A 12,424-nucleotide genomic window follows, 5' to 3' on the forward strand; every position below is an offset into this window, starting at 1 on the left:
GGGGTATAAATGAATACTTCAAGTAAGGGGAGGCAAAGGAATTTAACAACTTGCCATGTGTACACCATCATGCTTATGGCTTCTGGATTCTGATTTATGGATAAACCTGTGAAACCATTTAAGTGTTGAAACTGGAGCAGCTCAAAATTAACCAAGCAGATTGCACAATATTATTATAAAGGCAGGATCCATGTGTTGTCATACCTCCATATTGCTGAGATAAATATAAACAATTACAAGACCAACTTGCAATGAACTCGAGATGAAGAATTTCTGTAGTTTCCTGCTTATCGGAAAGCCCAGTGGGTTGGAGGCGTTAGTTAGGTGAATGGCGGGGGTAGGGGGTGGGGGGTGGGGAGTGAGGGGTGGGGGGTGGGGAGGGGAGGTGCTCATGTGCCTCAGTTTCATCAGTTCTGAGTGAAGACAATTAGACTCCGTGGTCTGAAGACCCTGCCGTGCTGTGCTGTTCTCAGATGGAGCTTGCCCAGGGTAAAAGCACACAATGTCAGAGGCTCACAGTAGCCATCAGGATAGCTCCCCAGTGCCTATAAAGGAGAGTCTTATTGTTTGATGAATGCTCTTCTCCCGTTCTGGAGCAAGAATAATAAAAGCAATGACACTATTGGGTAGAATAAGCATTTCCTCATCCAGAGGAAACCTGTGGACTACACAAACAGTAACTGTTTGGAAGCTCCAAAAATAAATTGTATAAATTGGATTTTGAAGGAAAAGAAAGTTAGGCTATGGGACAAAGATAGAGGTTTAAAAGTAAAGAGGAAGAAAAAGGTTGATAATTCCAATGGCTAAAAAAAGGCTCTATTAAAGGTAATTATGTGCAGTAAGAGAGCACGGCATCAAGTGGATTTAAAAGGGAATGTCTGGGCACATTTAGAGGAGTGCGGAGTGTGGGGAGGGTATTTTTTTTCTTTTTCTGAGGGGAGAGTTGTCTTTATGAAAACCAAAGGCTTTACAATAAATATTTTTTTTTGTCACTGATTGTCTTGTTAATTCTTTTGGCTGACTTTACAAATCATTCACAACCTTTTAACTTCCAAATCATTGCACGACCAAAGCAGAGTGATAAGATGTGGATGGCGATTACCCTGGCGTCAGTAGGATAGGCATGCAGCCTACGGTGCTGGAGACTCCAGGATAGGAGGTGGTGATCAAAGGCTGGAGTATTTTTCCTGATCTGTGACCTTCAGCAAGTCAATCCCTTCTCCAGGTCTCAGTGTCTTTCTTCCTATATGAAATTATGGAGCTCAACCCATCTGAAGCCCTAGGCTACGTGTGGGTTTTGAAATTGTAAAATATGATAACAATTTCTGGTTAGAAGCTGTTAGTCATTAAGGTCAAGCCCATGAAATTTTTTCTTTAACTGCAGCAAATGAATGAAAAAAAAAAAAAGAAGATAAATAAAAAAGGAAAAGGAAAGAAACCATGTGTACTGGCTGGTTTTGTGTGCCAACTTGACACAAGCTGGAGTTATCACAGAAAAAGGAGCCTCAGTTGTGGAAATGCCTTCATGAGATCCAGCTGTAAGGCATTTTCTCAACAAGTGATCAAGGCAGGAGGACCCAGCCCATTATGGGCGGTGCTGCCCTTGGCTGGTGGTCTTGGGTTCCATAAGAAAGCAAGCTGAACAAGCCAGGAGAAGCAAGGCAGTAAGTAACATCCCTCCATGGCCTCTGCATCAGCTCCTGCTTCCTGACCTGCTTGAGTTCCAGTCCTGACTTCCTTTGGTGATGAACAGCAATGTGGAAGTGTAAGCTGAATCAACCCTTTCCTCCCCAACTTGCTTCTTGGTCATGATGTTTGCACAGGAATAGGAACCCTGACTAAGACAAATTGGTACCAGCATAGTGGGGTATTCCTGTGACAACTTGACCATGTTTTGGGGAGGACTGTGGAAGGACTTTGGAACTTTGAGCTACAAGAGCTATTGGGATGTTAAGAGTTTCTGTAGGAGCTTTGAAGATAATGTTGAGAACAGTGCAGAAAATGGAGGCCTGGCTCATGAAATTTCAGAGGGAAGATTAAAGACTCTTGTGAGGGCCATGTTATTTTGATTGTGAAGATTCTGTGGTTTTGGTTAGCGGTGGCTGAAGAATCAGCTGTGATTAACAAGAGACCAGAACTACTAAAGTGAACCTTGGAGTTACTGGGACTGTTGATGCTGGTCAGCTGGAGCTAAGAAATTAGTGGCGATTAAGAAGAGACCTGCATCACTGAGGTGAAATCTTCTGGGAAGTGTTTCTGAGAGCACAAAGACTGTGCTCCAGAGATAGCCAAGGTTGTACCTCATGCTGTGGCTGGACTTGGTAATGTGTAAGAGTCACCCAGGTGGTGCTGGTTTTGAAGGCATGAAGGGGTCATGAAGGGCAGCTGAGGCTGGGCACTGTGAGAGGCCATGGAAGGCCATTAGTGAAGGTGCACCCTCAGTTGCAATCGATGGCCCAGGACTGAAGGGGTCATGCAAAGGAGTTGAGGCCTGGCACCATGAAGAGAGCCTGTGAGAGGCTATTGGTGAAGCCTAGCTACAGCAGAAGACAGCAGCGTTTTGGAGACGCCAGTACCATGAGATGACCACCAAGAGCAGCAGCAGCAGTGGAGTACAGGCATGTGGAGCCTAGAAGACAAGGTGGGTGCTACAAAGGGCAGACCTGGAGAAGTGACCCAAGCCCTTGGAGGAGCCTAGAAGATCATGAATGGACTCAGATGCTGGACAGTTAGGTTGATTTCAATTTTGATTGTGACTGTGCCCTGATATTTTTCCCTCTTGAAGTAAGAAAGCATTTTGGTGAAGTCCATAGTTAAGAGGCTTTGAATTTTAAAAAAGACTTTGAATTTTAAAAGATATTCAATATTTTATATGGATTAAACTTTTAATATGTAAATACTATGTGATTCTTAAAGTTATTTAGATCTTGGGGATGAATAAGAAAGTAAGGGTTGAGGCTTAATAGTGATGTGTTTGTGTGTCAACTTGACACAAGCTGGAGTTATCACAGAAAAGGGAGCCTCAGTTGTGGGAATGCCTTCATGAGATCCAGCTGTAAGGCATTTTCTCAATTAGTGATCAAGGCAGGAGGACCCAGCCCATTATGGGTGGTGCTGCCCCTCGGCTGGTGGTCTTGGGTTCTATAAGAAAGCAAGCTGAGCAAGCCAGGGGAAGCAAGCCAGTAAGAAACCTCCCTCCATGGCCTCTGCATCAGCTCCTGCTTCCTGACCTGCTGGAGTTCCAGTCCTGACTTCCTTTGGTGATGAACAGCAATGTGGAAGTGTAAGCTGAATCAACCCTTTCCTCCCCAACTTGCTTCTTGGTCGTGATGTTTGTGCAGGAATAGAAACCCTGACTAAGACACCATGGCATGGCATGCCCTTAGATACAGTGGAGGAGATTTATTATAGACATATGAGAGAGCATAGCCAGAAGGAGGGACCTCTGGGAGAATCCAGAGTAGACATGACCCTGAGCTGGGCAATGGTGGGAGTTGAGAGGAAGTGTGAGGATTAGAGAGGGAAACCAGGTGCAATAGTCAAGAGGTCCAAAGGTACAGAAGGAGCAGGTAACCAAAATGTTTGTACTATATAAAGAAGAGCTGCCCAGTATTCTGGGCTGGAGAGTTCAGGGTAGGCAGCAAGGTGTGCTAGTGAGGAGGATCCTGTAGCAGGGAGGGACTGAGGGGCACAGGGAGAACCTAGCATCCAGGTTCTTTTTGATATGTTAAATAAGTACCTCAACCATTATCCTCAGGTTTGAAACCCAACACTAGGTATAGTGCAAATATCTATATTTCTGTTTGTGTTCTGGAAATTGTGGTACTAGGGCAATTCAATTTTAGACTTTCACCTGGAAGAGAAAGTGACACAACTCTTCCTCTACCTGCTTCCTGCTTTGATCTCGGTAGCAGTTAATTATTTCTCTCAGCACAGAATGCTGACCAGATAAAACCTGGCCCTCTTAGAGCAGTAGGTCATGAATATAACTGTCATTTGAAACTCGGGCTGCTTCGTGTGCAGAGGGACAAACGATTCTGCTCCCCACTCCCACCTCAGAGTCAGATGACACAGCTGCTTACAATCCAGAGGTTACAAAACCAAAATCAGGATGTTAAGAGGGCTGATTTCTTTTGAGTCCTCTCCTTTGAAACTCAAAGATCCCTGTTTCTGTCTTCTCCCTATCCCTTCATGACAAGTTCACTCTTTAGGGGTCTGCTGGTGTGCCCAAATTTTGCCTCTCTTCAAATAATATACCAGTCTTTGTAAAATAAACACTGTTGCCACCTTGCTTAAGAATTGTATTGCATGTTATTGGCTGTGTGTGTGTGTGTGTGTGTGTGTGTGTGTGTGTGTGTGTGTGTGTGTGTGTTGGGGGGAGTGGGTAGAGGGTGAGTGTGCATATCATGGCTTTTAGATGGGGACAAGAAGACAAGTCACAGGAGTCTGTTCTTTATTTGCACCACATAGTCCCAGAAATCAAACTCAGGTCATTAACTTCAGTGGCAGGGTGACTTTACCTGCGTCACCACACAAACATGTAATACTTTTTTTTTTCTTTCCTTTTTTTCCAAGTGCTCTACCACTGAGCTAAATCCCCAACCCCTCAAGTAATACTTTTAAAAAGCGATTTATTTGTTTTATGTATGTGAGTACACTGTAGCTGTCTTCAGACACACCAGGAAAGGGCATCAGATCCCATTGCAGATGGTTATGAGCCACCAGTGTAGTGGCTGGGAATTGAACTCAGGACCTCTGGAAGTTCTCAACTGCTGAGCCATCTCTCCAGCCCCTTTATATATATATTTTTTAAAGGAACTCACTTGACTCTCTAGTCGACTAAGAGTGCTACCTTAATTTTAGAAAGGCCACCTCACTAATCCTACCTCTGTTAAGTCCCTTTCTCCAAAGCTGGTTGCATTCTGAAACCCTGGAGGTCAAGGCTCTAGCATATCATTGGGAAGACACCCAATTTTATCTGTACACCATAACATGACTTACAGGAAAGAGACTTCCTATCTGTTACTCAGAATCTGAGAGCCCTCCTCTTCCTACATGCAATGGGAAGGCCGTTTGTTGCAGGCACTTTGCTAAGGCAGCAGGAAATTGCTGTAGCAAACCACTGGCGAAGCACCTGCATAATTCAGTTGTAACAGTACCTGTATTTTCTCCCGTAACATGATACAGCATGTTTAGGACGGCCACTGTCCGTCAAGCCAGAGCTTCCTCCTTAGGCTGGGCATGACACAGGGATGTGTGTCATTTGGTGGGAGACAGAAACCACCTATCAAAGGGAAACACCTGCCACAGAAGGTTCACTGAAGCCTGAGAAAATAAAGGTCAAAGACTCTGAACTGAGCTACCCCTGTTCTCCACCATTCTTCATAGGGCAGAAGGCAGCTATCAGTTCATAATGCTGTGACAGAAACTAAGAAATGCCAGGGTGGTGAGCACTGTCCTACAGAGATAATAAACCCGTAAGGAGGGCATAGGAGGAGCTGGGAGGGAGGGGAAGCTGGGGCCCATGGCTAAGAGCATAGGAAGGATTTGATATAATGGCCCAGGGCCTTGTGCCACTCTATGTGCATGGCATAAAGCCTGAATGTGTATATGTGAATATATGTTTGTGCTCTTTTGTATGTGTGTGTGTGCGTGAAGCATGTGCATCTGTGTGTGACTGGATAGAACAGGTAAGAGGAAAAGGGGTGGGAGAGAGAAAGTGTTAAAACCATGACAAGTTGCTAAGTACCTGAAATATTTAATTGTCACGAAGTGTTTTGAGGCTTTATTTACAGTCAAATTTCTCATCCTCCAGGGTCTGACACTATAGACAGCCATGAGGTTAGTTTAGTCACACAAGGGACCATTCTTAACTTGGGGACTGTTGATACAGACCCCTTTTCCAAGGCCAACGAAAGGGACTTAGTTTTAATATAATCAATTTTCTTTTGTAGTCCTATGAGTTTTGTTTTATACATTTAAAAACATTCAAAATAGGGAAGCACAGTCTTGATCATAGTGGTTCGAAATGGCAAGCCTACGCATACACCAGAAAGGTTAAACATCTCTAGATCAAAACCAGCATTTTAGTAAGGGTAAGTCGAATAGGTTAAAATGGATTATAAAGAGTGAGTCTTGTATGTAGCAAGGAAAAATGTTCTGTGCAAGTTTTGTTTCAAGAATGCAAATATTTATATGCATATTGTATACATTTATTTATATGAATATATATTTAGTCCTAAGTGCAGAACATGATAAAATGTCGGATAGTCAGTGATCTACAGGCTGCTAGACATTATGACAATGAGAAACATCCCGTGTTTTCAATGATAAATAAGGACTGTGCTGCGTCTTTTATGGTTTGGACTGGAGTAGTCTGTTCAGTGTAGCCACATTCTGGCCACCTTTCTAGAGAATGGGGACCACGGTCAGTAAAAGATGGCCGTTGTCGGTCTCTGCCTTGCTAAAACCCAAGTTAGTCTCAGTGTCTCTGAGATTCAAGTCGGTTCCTGAGGTCACCAGGCTACAGAAAGTGCTAGAATCAGAGGCCCAGTTTCCTGGGTACAGTGTCTTCCTGTTAGTGCTGCCGGAAGTAGAAGCTTTTAGGCATGGACGTCTATGCCGTAAGAAGGTACACCTTCTCAGGAAGGTGACAGCAAGGAAGCAGAGCCAAAGTGAAGCTGAGGTACGATGTAACAAGCATTCAGGCAAGGAGGAGGAGGGCCAGAGGGAAGGAGAAAAATAGCAAGTGGATGAAACAGGTAGCGGGGCCTGCTGAGCTGAGGGTGTAGGAAGAATCCATCACAGGAGGCTGTTAAGCTCCCGCAGGATTCACAGCATCGGGTATAGTGGAATGGAAGGAAAGGCAAGGAAGCCCATTCATCTGGAAAGCTCGACAGATACACATCTTAGAATGAAGCCATGCTACTACCATTAGAGTTGAACAAAGCCAGGACTCAGGCTGTTGGTGACTGGACTATGATTAACCTCCTAGTACATCCCATCCGACTCATGTTTACTTGGTTAATTTAGAAGAGGTAAGCGCCATTAGAGCAGGTTTCTTTCCCTTCTCATTTTTCCCAGTAATCCCGGCACCTTGGAGAGGCCTAAGCACACGTTTGTAGAGGAATTTAAATGGTCTGCTGGGAATTGCTATTAGAAATTCCTGGAAAGAGCTGGGGAGACAGTACAGCTGGCAAAGTACTTGCCACATAAGAACCTAATTTCCATCCCTCACACTCACATTAAAAAGCCAGGCATGATGCTGCTGCTCACTTATAATCCCCAAACTGGAGAACCAGAGACAGGTGGATTCCCATGATTCCCTGCTCAGCCAGTCTAGCAGAATCGGCAAGCCCCAAACCACCAAGAGGTGATCTGCCTCACAAAACAAGATGGATGGCTCCCGGGGAATGACAGTCTAGGTCGACCTCTGACCCTTATACAGTGGCTAACACATTCCCATATGTACATACACTGGTACACACAAGCGCTCTCTCTCTCTCTCTCTCTCTCTGGAAATTACTTAAAATAGTAGCAATATTAATAACTAAATATATGGTGCTTAATAGTTAGAAATCATTTTCATACATATTATCTCCATTAATCCTTACAGAGTTCTATCAAATATCTGCTAACTTTCTTAAAGTCAAGGATGCTGGTTCTGTGCCACTCTACGACATATGTCTATGATTTAATCAATATTCTCTAATATCAATGCTGACTTAGCACTTGGCTTGTGTTTTGCATATTGTACATTTGATATGAAAGCTCTGTATATCTAAGGAGGTGTTTCCATAGTAGGCTGTCTGTTACTGTAACAAAATGCCTGGAAGAATAGGGCACTGTCTCCTCATAAGGAGGAAGCGTGTGTGTGTGTGTGTATATATATATATATATATATATATATATATATATATATATATATATGCATATATATATATCCCCTGATGCCAAAATGGGGAGTCCACAGAGAACAAAGCTGTCCACATCATGGTGACCAGGAACTGAAGAGAAAGAAAAGACAATCAACATCTCACACTCTCCCTCCAGAACATGCCCCAGTGGTATGAAATTACCCACTTCTTGAAGTTCCACTGCTTTTTAAACAAGAAGGGGCATCAGACGTTATTTTAGAATCAAACTAAAGCAAAAGGTGTGTGTTCCAGTCTGGACTCTACAGAAAGCAGAGACCCTGGTAGACTTAGGAGTGTCTGTGGACACGAGGTTCACTTGTGTGAGCCATGACGGGGAATCAGTCAGACGGACACAGATGTCTACCTATCAATTTCCTGTCAGTTACAGAGAGGTAGAAGGAAGGAGATGTGAGCTAAGAATACCTGGGATTGTGATGCAAATCTAATGAGACATTAGTCAATATAGAGGGAATCCCAGAGGAAAGTTGTCTGTGACTGATTCTCCCACTAGATAGACAGCTTGGGCATAAGTACCTATGGTGAGTCTTCCAGACATCCCATGGCGTTGGTGTGAAAGCTGAGGGGGATTCCCCCTGCACTGTGACAGGTGGCAGCTAGGTGAGGTGTCTTTTTCTCTTCTTTTTGCCTTCCTTCCTTCCTTCCTTCCTTCCTTCCTTCCTTCCTTCCTTCCTCTCTCCTCCCCTCCCTCCCTCCCTTCTTCCTTTCTTCCTCCTTTGCACGCATGCGCACACTCTAACTAGAAGGCAGGTGTTCAAGGGAGCTAAAGGCTTTGGATTCCCCTGGAGCTGGGGTTGCAGGAGGTTGTAAGATTTCCAGTTTGGGTTCTAGGAACTGAACTTGGGTCCTCTGCTTACAGCATGCACTCTTAACTGTGGGACCATCACTCCAGCCCATCTAACTACACTGATTGCAGCTGAATGCCAAATTTTCTTGAAGGGAAGGGCAAGTGGCATGTTCCCACAGCAGCACAGCATGGCATAGCATCTCAAGTCATACCCCTTTCTCTACACTTTCAGCTGAAATGTGTCAGTAGGATATTGTTCTAGATGGCATCTTCTCACTTCCTAGTTTGTGAACTGAAGGTCTCATAGGGACTGAATGGCCCAGTTTGAAGATACTAGACTCCTACCAGAAGGGTTAACAGAGGACAAAGAATTACATCAGGCTGAACAATTAACCTTGAACAGGCTGGCCCAGGTCAACTGTTACAAAACCCAAATACATCACCCCATTTTTCATATCCATGGCAAAGTTGGCCGATTGATCACTACATTCTTCCTTATAAGTTGTGTAGTCTGCCTCAAAATTATTCTCAACACAGTGATCCAGACAGCCACTACCCATCTATCAATGCTGACACCTGAGATGAAACCAATTTATCATCCTAACACTAGGTAAGAGGGGCAAGTATAGGTCTTTGAGCAGGTGTGTGTGTGTGTGTGTGTGTGTGTGTGTGTGTTTGTACACGTGTGTGAGAGTGCTAGCAAAATTTTGAGCTTGCAGGAGATGTAATGAAAATAAACACTTGAATTTGTTGAAAAAAATAGAAGCTAGGTTCCTTTTTAATAAAAAAAGATTATATATCTCTTTGGAGCAGAACAATTTCCCTAGAAATAATGCTATAATAAGGATTAAACACAAAAATCAACCACTAGATTACCTAATTGTCCATACATAGCTATCAGTAAGATGCTTTAAGACCCTAAACACATAAATATTTATTGACCATAATAGACAAGAGCTTATAGGCTCAGGCTTCTAATTATGAATCCTTACGATTCAGTTATTGCTTCTTTTGTAGCTGTAGAATGCTGTCTGTTATTCCAGACTTGCCTCTAGTCCTAGAGAAATCCAGCCTCTTCCCAAGGAGCTTTCACTTAAATCTCATGAACCATTACAGAATCATGTGACTCTCCTTATTTTAAAAAATTAATGCCACTCTTATTTTATTTTCCTGTCTCTGTGGTAAGAGGCTCTTATATAGAGAATGTTAGGAATGGCTTCTGGAAAGTTAACTAGTACACAAAGGCACTTGGGACTAAAAGACAGATGTAATTATATTCTAGAGAAAAAACCACCCCCTGATACTATTTTTTAAAAACAATATTTACTTATTTAGTGTTTTCTTTTTGTGCATTGGTGTTTGGGCTGCCCTTCTATCTGGGTGGGGGTGTTCAATCCTCTGAACTGGAGTTCTAGTTCCAGTTGTGAGCCGCCTTGTGGGTGCTGGGAATTGAGCCCCAGTCAAGTAGAAAAGTGGCCATTCTTCTTCAGCAGCCCTGCGAAAACTTTTGAGCATGGATGGAAAATATTCTCTGTTCATTCTTCTGCTAATCCCTATTTTCTGATAAAAAATGAACTAAATATAAGTACATGTCTCTATGCATTTATTAGACATTGTTGGACAAGGCTAGATTCTAAAGAGAGGGTTTTTTTTACAAAAATAAATATCTATTTTGATTTTCAGTACAGCAATGTTTTAAAATCTAGTCACTGAGTGGTTTTAGGCTGAAAAATTGTTATTGTCTCACTATTCTTCATGTGGCTTACCAGAACAGTGTATCACAAACTAAAAGAGAATTTAAAAATCAAACTAATAATGTGTTCTACTTAAAATAGCAGAAGCTGAAATCTTCATCCCACACTTGACAACACTCAAAATACACAACATATTTACTACAATTTTCAGACATTCTGAATCATTTCCAGGTCTTTAAATGAGTCACATACCAAAATCAGCAGCCTTTTCATGCTACATGATCTTTTTCATGGAATACAAAAGCTAATAGCATGCTCAGTTTAGACACCATGATCTTTAGCCACACGTAATTAAACTACTAGACAGAAGCACTTCATCCTCTGTTCAAAAACTCAAGATATTGTCTCCTAACCTTAGTTCATATAGCTGAAGAGAGATTGTGTGTGTGTGTGTGTGTGTGTATTTATGTTTTGGGTCAATACAGATCATAAATAATCAGGAAGAAAGTGTGGTTTAAATTGAAGTTTCCTTTTACCTCTGACTATTAAGGAAAGCCCGTGAAGCCTTTTGCAGCCAAATTTCCTCATCAGATCAGAATACTAACACTAGAGTCCACTTAAAACTAGCTTTTAAGTGGAGCCGTTTATTGGAGGTTTCCAAATTGCTAAGTTGGTTCCCCTAAATGTATTTCCAGGAGCAGGATCCTGAATAAGTTTTCAAAGCTTTTACTCACGGCCAGTGTTCCTGTTCATATATATTCTGTACCATATATGTCTAGAGGTTAGAGAGTAACATTTAGCATACTGAGGATACGGAAAGTCTATTTCTTTTGAATATGCATAACAACCCCCAAACCATTCTCATTTGTCCGTAATGGAAATTTATGGAGGCAGATGATTGCCTTCCCTAGGGATTAAGCCCTCCTGGAATTAATTTGAAGCTGGTAGCCACTAGGTGTCTAGATACACAACTGTCCAAATGTTTTCCAGTGTCTCCATCATCCTCTGACTGGTACTATCCATTAGCCCAGGAGTGCCAGGCTGGTGTGTCGGATGATTTTTTTTGTCTCTCAGAATCATTCCATGCTCAAATAATTTATTCTACACCCACAGGAAATAACTCTTCTTTCTTACCTCTTTAAACTGTGTGTGTGTACAGGGGCACGGCATGGTAGGAGAGGCCAGAGACTCTTCAGTTTATAAATACCCAGCTAACTGGCTTGCAAGCTTCAGGGGTTTCTCCCGTCTCCACGCCTATTTCATCATTGGTGTGCGAGGATTACAGATCCATGCTATCACCCCTGGCCTTCCGTCGTTCTGAGTACTTGAACTCATGTCCTCATACTTGCACGGCAAGCAAACACACACCCACTGAGCTATCTTGTCAGCTTTTCGTTTTCAGTTTTAAAAACTTCATTTCCATAGTAACCTTGCAGTCAGTGAAGACTTTTAACATCTCACTGCTCTTGGACTTCCTTATTGGCCCTTATGAGGTTAATGATGCTTGGGAAAATTCTCTCAAACAAGGTTTTCGGGTGGTAGGAATGCATCGATGGCGTGAACACTACCAAAAGCAGTAATACGGATTCCAACATCATTGCTGGCCCATGGAATGTTTCTCACAAATGGATTCAGTTGTATTTAAAGACATTGATCCAGAGGGTAAAGTTGGTAAACACAATGACGTGTGTAACCAGTCTTCTTTCTTCACAGGCTTATTGTTGGGCTAAAGTGAATGCTGTCCAAAACGTGAAGCGGTATTGCAGTCTTTCCACAGTTTCACACCGAGGCCCAGTCATACCGATCGTTGTTGCACAGAGCAGAACTGTCAACAATAAGTTGGATTTCCTCGAAGGTGGGAGAGAGTTCTGACTCACAGGTGTGTGGCCTCACTCACAGCAGGAGGCTGAGTCGAAGCAAAATTCCTATTAGGGATAAGATAAATGTGAACACATTTCATTTTGCAGAAAACACCTTCTAGAACTTGCTTAATAGAGGGCACCTTTGTA

General features: G+C 42.8%; 1 long non-coding RNA gene across 1 annotated transcript in view; it reads right to left on the minus strand.

Annotated features, from left to right (window-relative positions):
• The window catches only part of LOC148002590 (uncharacterized), a 30,989-nt gene that overhangs the window by 8,367 nt on the left and 10,198 nt on the right, over positions 1-12,424 (minus strand). The window contains exon 3 of the long non-coding RNA XR_015633071.1: positions 11,550-12,340. This is a non-coding gene — a long non-coding RNA (uncharacterized LOC148002590). The remainder of the gene's footprint in view (positions 1-11,549; positions 12,341-12,424) is intronic.

Source organism: Rattus norvegicus, chromosome 11, assembly GCF_021556685.1.
Source record: "Rattus norvegicus strain SHRSP/BbbUtx chromosome 11, alternate assembly SHRSP_T2T, whole genome shotgun sequence".
Classification (NCBI taxonomy): Eukaryota; Metazoa; Chordata; class Mammalia; order Rodentia; family Muridae; genus Rattus; species Rattus norvegicus.